Source organism: Bison bison, unplaced genomic scaffold (genome assembly GCF_000754665.1).
Source record: "Bison bison bison isolate TAMUID 2011002044 unplaced genomic scaffold, Bison_UMD1.0 scf7180017864531, whole genome shotgun sequence".
Classification (NCBI taxonomy): domain Eukaryota; kingdom Metazoa; phylum Chordata; class Mammalia; order Artiodactyla; family Bovidae; genus Bison; species Bison bison.
In genome coordinates this window covers 7,775,882-7,785,059 of record NW_011495081.1, presented here as the reverse complement: position 1 = coordinate 7,785,059, position 9,178 = coordinate 7,775,882, and positions in this window count along the sequence as shown.

Here is a 9,178-nt window from a genome sequence, read left to right as displayed (position 1 = left end):
CAGGTATGGATGTGAGATTTGGACTGTGAAGAAAGCTGAGCGCCGAAGAATTGATGCTTTTGAACTGTGGTGTTGGAGAAGACTCTTGAGAGCCCCTTGGACTGCAAGGAGATCCAACCAGTCCATCCTAAAGGAGATCAATCCTGGATGTTCACTTGAAGGACTGATGCTAAAGCTGAAACTCCAATACTTTGGCTACCTGATGCGAAGAGTTAACTCATTAGAAAAGACTCTGATGCTGGGAGGGATTGGGGGCAGGAGGAGAAGGGGACAACAGAGGATGAGATGGCTGGATGGCATCACCGACTGATGGACATGAGTTTGGGTGAACTCCGGGAGTTGGTGTTGGAAAGGGAGGCCTGGCATGCTGTGATTCATGGGGTCGCAGAGTCGGACACGACTGAGCAACTGAATTGAACTGAACTGAACTGATACATATATCCCCTCCCTTTTGAACCTCCCTCCCAACTCCCTCCCCATCCAACCCCTCTAGGCTGATACAGAGGATTCTGGCCCTAAAGCATCTACCTGTTCCTCCTTTTCTTGGATAATCTCCCTGAACTTGACTTTCGGTTTACTAACTCTGAGGATCTCTCCAGTCCGACATCTAGCCCCAGCCTCTGCTGCCCACAGTGGGAGATGGGGGTGAGCCTTCTCGATGAGGGCACACCCCCATTCATTCCTCTAAATGCCTTATTCCCTCATCAGCATGGTTTGTGTGCTTATGAGACCAGAAGAAACTTCTCTTTCAACAAAACTGCAGACTCTCATTCCCTTTAAAGCCACCAGCCTGATAGCTTGCCAGTCTCAGCTCAGATATAGATTTCCTGAGTGGCATTCACACTTGCCATCTCTGACACAGGCTGTCGCTCTGCCCAAATTTTAAAAAAACGTTTGGGTGATCTGTAGAAAAGGTCCTCAACCAGGGGTAGACACATCTAGGGACTCTGGGAAGGTTCCAGACATGTCTCAGCCCACTCTAGATGCAGGGGATCACAACGTGGGGAGGGGAGGGGAGCATAGAATCTCCACTCTTTTTAAAGTTCTCTAGACAAATTCTGACATATATTTCTGCTTAAAAGCCACTAAACTGCAGAGACATAGGCTATATTTATAAGCTCACCACTGCAAATTCTTATTATGAACAAGGCTAATAGGCATCCATACACTAACAGCGACAGAATCAGAAGGAAAACTGTCTCCTGCCTATGTGGATCGGGGCTATATCAGGAAGAAGAGGAGGTGAGGAATGATGGGTTAGCGAGTAAATGGAGCTCTGATTCTCAGCTCAGAAAATCATTACAGACGAATGAGATGCACGTGTTTTTTCACCATCATAGTTTTCAATGTTCACAGCTCCACAGCAGCAAACAGCAAATCCACACACACAGGGATTTCAACACCACATGCCCTGAAGATGCATATTCTGCCTGGCTTCCAATTCCCTTGGCTATTTCCCCTGAAAATGTAAAATCTTGCACTTCTCCTTAAGTAAAAAAAAAAAAAAAAAAAAGTCTACAGCACCAAATATTTCAAATTCCCACACCATTTCTCACACTAGAGCGTTTATGGTGATGACAGACCCCAACACCCCCACCCTGGAAAAAGCAAGACCAAAACAAACAGCAGCAATTTTGGCAAGTATTTCCTGAGCCCATATTATGTGCCAGCTTCTATTAAATACACTCTACGCATGTTATTTCATCTACCTGTCCAACCTCCCCATTGCAGTGGTGACTGTCATTACCTTTCTTGTACAATTGAGCAAACCAGGAAGCCAGAGAGGGCAAAGGGCTTCCCCAAGGCACAGGGCTCCTGCCTGACTGGAGCGCTGAACACAGATTTGAGTCTAAATTAGGTGCACTTTCACTCTTTTAGTAAAGAATCGTGGACTGAAAGATGACTCAGTTTTGCATCCCTGCCTTCAAGCTGTTCATAGAGGACTGATAAGCAATGTAAACAGGTATATGACTAGGGTTTTGAGTGTGATCAGCACTGCATGGGGCATTCCTGGTGACTCAGACGGTAAAGAATCTGCCTGCAATGCAGGAGACGTGGGTTCAATCCCTGGGTCAGGAAGATCCCCTGGAGAAGGAAATAGCAACCCACTCCGGTATTCTTGCCTGGAGAATCCCATGACAGAGGAGACTGGCAGGCTACAGTCCATGGGGTAGCAAATCATCAGACACAACTGAGCAGCTAACTACGCTCTAGCGCTACGTGGCAAAATATATGCATTCTGGGACCAAGCCAAGTCCAATTCAGGGCAAATTTAAGGCTCCACAAACAAGATGCCATCTTAGTTAGGACTTCCCAAGAGGAGATAAGACTTAACCAGAGGAGAAGCTAGGAAAAATGATTGTATGCAGAGATTATATAACCAGCCAAGAATGGGGAATGAGGGACGTGTTCGAAGGATGGGGGCCAAACCATGTGATTAGAAAGGAGCATGGGTAGAAAACCAACTGGGTGGCGAGGTTAGAACACCACCACCAGTTCTTTAGGCAAAGAGGACCACAGAACACTGACACCCAAAGCGACAAAACAGGGGCCTTGGGAAGACAACTATATCCTGGTCACTTTCAACTACCAACAGTTTCTCTCTCCAATGCTCCTTCACACCTGCTTTCTCTCTCCCTTCTTTCAATGCTGGGATGATTCTCAAGCACCTATAAGGCTTGTCGTGGGCATCAATGCCTCCAGGAAGCATGCATCACCCGTTCTCCTGAGATTGGTGCCCCTCCTGCGTGCTTCCTCATACTGAATACCAATTTTAAAACTTCTCTTTGCTTCCTGTCCTTCCCACTAGATGGAAGCTCCTTGCAAGTAGGCACCACAGTTACTCATCTTTGGTTTCCCTTAATTCTTGATTTCTTGGCATGTAATAGATGCTTAATAAAGGCTTGGTGGGTTAAAGTGAATAAGCATCAAAGAAACCCCCAACAGACACTACAACCACAGCCGTGCAAGTCTGAACTGTAGGTGCAGTTAACTCACTTGTTCTTTCGTTCTCCCAAAAGAGATTTCTTGTGGCCTTATTTTATACCCTGCAACTATGCTTCAAGTTTGGTAATTACAGTGTGTCTGTCTCCAAAGGCAGCCCCTACTCCTGGTCACGTGACAGGACTGAAAGGCCCTAAATACCAGCTCCTACAGAGCCTGATGAGCCTAAGTCCAGCCTTTGGAGGAGTAAAGTGTTATTACCAAGTCCAAGGAAAGTCCTGCTTCTCAACTTGGGAACACAGCCCAGCGGGTAGCAGAGCATGGGAGGAAATGAGTGAAGCCACAACTAATCATGGCACACCATTCGAAGGCACCCACTTTACTGATCAGATGTTACAGTATGGGAAACCTGGATATCTTATGAACTGTGGTGCAGAATGTGCACAGAATTTTAAAATTAAAAGTAACAGATTTGAGGGAGTTCCCTGATGGTCCAGTGGTTAAGATTCAGTGCTTTCACTGCCATGGCCCAGGTTCAATCCCTAGTCAGGGAACTAAGATCCTGCAAGCCACACACAGTGTGACCAAAAAAAGAGAGAGAGAGAGACTTGAACGAAATTTTTGACATGCAGGCAGCAACTACTCTGGTCTGTCCCCACTGACCCCTCCAGAGTCTAAGATCCCTCTCCTGTGTCCAAGGGGTGTGTGGCAGAGACCCTGGCTCTCTTCCTTAATGTCGATTTCCTTTTCTCCCCTGGTATTGAACACTCTGCTTTTAACTGGGTACATGGTCCCTGGAATTACATTTTCCAGTCTCCTTTGTGCGGCCATATGACTAAGATTTGGTCAATTAAATGTAAGTGGAATTGCTGTCACTCCCAGGAAGTGTCTTTAAAGGGAAGCAGTATCCTGTCTTTGTCTTTCTTTTTCCTGCTGAAAGGAATGTAGACATGAGGCGGAGAGCTCAAGCAGCCACCCTGGGTCCCAAGGTGGCCCCCTGAGGACATCAGAACAGCAGGATGCAAGAAGCCTGCATGCCAGCTCCGGGCTACCTAACTCCTGACTGTTTACACAAGAGAACAAAACCATGCACAGTCTGGTTGCTTTCACAAAAATGTTGAAGAGACTCTGATAAGGAATCTAAGGACTTCCAGACTCACAGAAACTTGAACCCAGGAAGGACCTCAGAAAGTTGGCTCCCTGTTCCTTCCCACCAGAGCCCATGGCAGATCTGCACCTGCCTAGCCCCCTGGAAGGGCGGACAGACTTGCTGTGAATTAACATAAGAAAGCAGATGGAAAAGTTTCCTTCTCTCAGCAGGTGGTAAGGAGACTCTCTTAGAGAGCTTCTGCTGATGGGAGAAGGCTTTGCTGAGCTCCCTGGGCTAGAAGTTGTATCTTCAAAGCTGAATGAGCCATTAAAGAAAGAGGAAAGTTGATCTGTACAAGTGAGCATCAAGTGCTGGAGAAGAGGAGGGGAAAATCTGGGATGAAGGGACTAAAGAAAGAGGAATAGAAAGGGCAACTGAGTTGAAAGAATAACACTCATCCTGTAGAACTACCTGAGCAAGTCACCAACTTTCATGAAGTCCCCCAAAGCTGCAAAGTGCTTGGCATGATTGCATGACTTATAGAGCCAATCTAGTGGCTATTTGCCAACAAAGGTGCCAGCCGGGGTAGAATCTGAGATGGCCCACCGAGCTGCAGGTGCCAGACACGGGAGACCCTGGGATCATGAATAAGTATGTTCAAAGAAGTTTATAAAGAGCTTTCAGGGAATTCCCTGAGGGTCCAGTGGTTAGGACTCCAGGCTTCCACTGCAGGGGGCCAGGGTTCCATCGCTGATCAGGAAACTAAGATCCCACAAGCAAGGCCACAAATAAAATTAAATAAATTAAAACGGCTTTCAGCTTCCCTAAGCCATGAAAATTTGAGGGGGGTGGTGGTGGTAGTGGTGTTCAAAGATACTTCCCTCAGAATGCAAGAAACCTACTGAAGCACTTGTGTTACCATGGACACCAGAACAAAGTACCACATCCCACTGCAGCAGCATTATGCTCAGTCACTATCCCCTCCAGCAGCCACTAGCCCTGCCCTCTTCTTCCTGAGCCAGAATCTTGAGTGGAAATGGAACTCTAGCATTAAAAATTTCATTCAGAGACCCAGAATAGTCAAAACAATTACTTTTTTTTTAAAAGCCAGAGAACTCACATTTCTTGATTTCAAAACTCACCACAAAGCTATAATAATCAAGTCTGGGATACTGGCACAAGGATAGAATTAAAGATCAGTGGAATAGACTTAAGAGTCCAGAAATAAACCTTTACATATACGATCAATTGAGTTTTTACAAGGGTTCCAAGACCATGGAGGGAAAAGAATGTCATTTCAACAAACAGTATACTGGGACAGCTGAATATTCACATGTAAAAGAATGAATTTGGACTCCCATCTAATTTCATATAAAAAATTAATTCAAGATACACCACCAGGGACTCCCCCTGATGGTCCAGTGGCTAAGACCCCACACTCCCAATGCAGGGGGTCCAGGTTCAATCCCTGGTCAATGAACTATTAATAGATCCCACATGCCCAAGTAAGAGTCTGCGTGCCACAACTAAAGAGCCACAAAGAAGATCAAAGAGCCTTTGTTTTACAGCTAAGACCTGACACAGCCGAATAAAATAAATAAATAAATATTTTAAAAGTACATAATCAATGTAAATGTAAGAGCATCAACTATAAAACTCTTAGAAAAAAATATAGGACTAAAACTTCCTGACCTTGGATTAGGCAATCATTTGTTAGATATAACACCAAAAGCACAAGCCACAGAAGAAAAAACCAGGTAAAATGAACTTCATAAAAATTAAAAACATTTATGCTTCAGAGAATATCATCAAGAAAGTGAAAAAAACCCCACAGAATGGGAGAAAATGTTTACAAATTTTATATCTGATGATATGTAATGTAGACCCAGAATACATAAAGAACCCTTACAATGCAATGATAAAAAGACAAATCAATTTTAAAAAGAATGAAGGAAATAATAAGGAGGTACCTCATATATCTATTAGAACGGCAAAAATCCAAAACATTGACATCATCAAATGCTAGTGTGGATATGAAACAATAGGAGCTCTCACATTGCTGGTGGGAATGCAAAATGGTGCAGCCACTTTGGAAGATCAAATATGAAAAGTACATATGTACAGTTATATAACTACATGACATTCCAGAAGAGGCAAAAACTATGGGGATAGTAAAAAGATGAGTGACTGCCAGGAGTTGCGGGGGTGGGGGCGTGTGGGTAGGGAGGGCACGAGGGATGAATAGGTGGAGCATAAAGGGCTTTTAGGACAGTGACATCATTCTGTATGATAAACACTGTAATGATGAATACATGTTACTATACATCTGTCAAAACCCACAGAATATACAACACCAAGAATGAACCCTAACATAAACTACAGATTTTGGGTGACAACGATGTGTTAATGTAGGCTCGACAACCACTCTGGTGCAGGATGTTGATAGCTGGGGAAGCTATGCATGTACAGAGGTGGGGGGTAGATAAGAACTCTCCTACTTTCCACTCAATTTTGCTGTGAATGTAATACCTGTCAAAAAAATCTATTTAAAAGAAATGCCAGTGGGCACTGGGTTTGAATTGTCATTTCACTAATAATGACATACAAATGGTTGAAAAGCACATGAAAAAAAGCTCTATGTGATCAATCACTAGGGTAATGCAGATCAAAACCACAAGAAGACAGCTATTCACATCCACTAGGATGGCTAAAATCAAAAAGACAGACAATAGCGCGGATGCGGAGACACTGGGATCCCCATAAACTACTGGTGGGATTGTAAAAAAAAATGGTGTTTTTGGAAACTTTAGGAAAACAGGTTGGCAGTTCTTCAAATGAATAAACAGAGTTACCATACGACCCAGCATTTCCACTGGTAGAAAGAACTGAAAACAAATCTCCACACAAAAATTTGCACATGGGGACTTCCACTGGTATCCAGTAGTTGAGAACCCACCTTGCAATGCAGAGGACATGGGTTCAATCCCTGGTCAGGGAACTAAGATGCCACATGCCATGGAGCAACTAAGCCCATGCACCACAGCTACTGAGCTCAAGCACCACGACTAGAAAGTCCGTGTGCCACAGCAAAAGATCCCACATGACATAATGAAGAGCCCATGTGGTCCTGTGTGCCACAACTAAGACCCAATAGAGCCAAGTAAGTAAACAAATAATTTTTTTAAACTTGCATATGAATATTCATAGCGGCATTAATTAGAATTGCCAAAAAGTGGAAACAACCCAATTCATCATTTGATGAATGGATAAACAACATTGTATACACATATAGAACATTAATCAGCAATAAAAAAGCAACGGAGTTCTGATACTTGCTGAAACACAGTTAAACCTTGAAAATGTCATGCTAAGTAAAAGAAGTCACGCATAAGAGGCCACACAGTGTGCGATTCCATTCCCGTGAAAGGTCCAGAAGAGGCAAATCCACAGAAACAGAAAGCGGTGGCTGCCAAGGCCCAGGACGAAGGGGGAATATGAGCGACTGCTAATGTGGACCGAGCTTATTTGGGGTGTGATGAAAACTTTGTAAAACGAGTGAGTGTTGATGGTTGAACAACTCTGTGAATACATAAAAACCACTGAATTGTACACTGTAAATGGGAGGATGTTATGACATGCAAATTATATCTCAATAAAGCTCTTATTTAAGAAACAAAAACAAACCAAGAAGTCCACTGGAGGCCCACGTCTGCCCAGACCCAAGCCATCCCAGAGCACATCACTGCTCCCTCCTTCAACACTTGCTTCTCTACCTTCCTGGGGACATTTAAACAACTATTAATATTTGTTGGCATTCCTACAACATTTGTAAAAGAAAATAAGCTCAGCATCTTCATCTCACCCAGGAGCAGGGAGCAATAAAATATACTCAGGGAAATTATGATGGCACAGAAATCAGCATTAAGATCATGTAACGCTATATTTTAGCAGAGAAGAGTTCATTACAGTATATATATTTAAAGCAGTGCTGAGAATGCTAATCAACACTCAGAAAATTTAATCTTCTCACTGCGTACATGATGCTTTCTCCCAAGTTTTATTCACCCATCTCACTTACCAGTACCTAAAAGACGAACAACAGAAAGGATACAAATGGAGAACAAGCTCTCTGGCAACGTGCATCACTCCAGATAACGTGACGGTGACAGACCGGAGCCCACAGGCGAGTCCCAGGTCTGGGTGGCTGCCCTGCAACACTCTTGGCCAGGATGGGGGAATTCTCCATAACTAAGTGTATGAGCGTTGCTCAGTCGCTCAGTCATGTCTGACTTTCTGCGACCCCAGGGACTGTAGCCTATCAGGTTCCAGAGCATCCTCCTACCAAGAATACTGGAGTGGGTTGCCATTTCCTCCTCCAGGGGAACCTCCCAACCCAGGTCTTGAACCCGCATATCCTGTGTCTCCTGCATTGCAGGCACGTGCTTTACCGTTGAGCCACCGGGGAAGCCCCCATAACTAGAGTGAACTGAAACGAATTTCTTTTTGATAATTTTTTCAAAATGTGTGACACTCTTAGAGATCATTGGAGCTAGTCTGGAATATCAATAGCTACACGAAAATCTTGGTGCTCTGGAAACTCCTGACAAGAGGAAAATATGAAAATGTATACTTCTGTGAAACTTCCCCCTAACGTGCTAAAATCAGCAGTTCTCAAAAGAGCCAAGTGTAACACTTGCCAATCGATCTGTTTTAGGATCCAAATGGCTCTGCTCAAACTGCTATAGCCCCACTGGAAGAAAAAAGCTTTGGCACTTACAAATGATCAAAAACTCCCTGCTATTTATAATGATAGAGAAATGTCACTGAGAATTAAATGTTTTGTCAGTGGAAAAACGTGGCTGTCTGGAGAAGGCTGTAGATACATCCAGGGAATTAATCACAGGGTGGCTGTGAACACTCAGTGCCCTCCTAGTCCAAGGGAGTGCAAAAGACAAGTTTTTTGTTTTGAATTTTTCTTTTTCTTTTTTTACTGCAGAATTTTTCACCTTCTCTTGCACCTGAACTCTGGAATGGTATGACACAAGCAAGTCAGACCCCAGGTGTAACACCTTGCTCACTGCAGAGGCTCATGTTTGTTTTCCCTCTGCACTCTCAAAATAAAACTGGCATCTCTCAACTTACAGT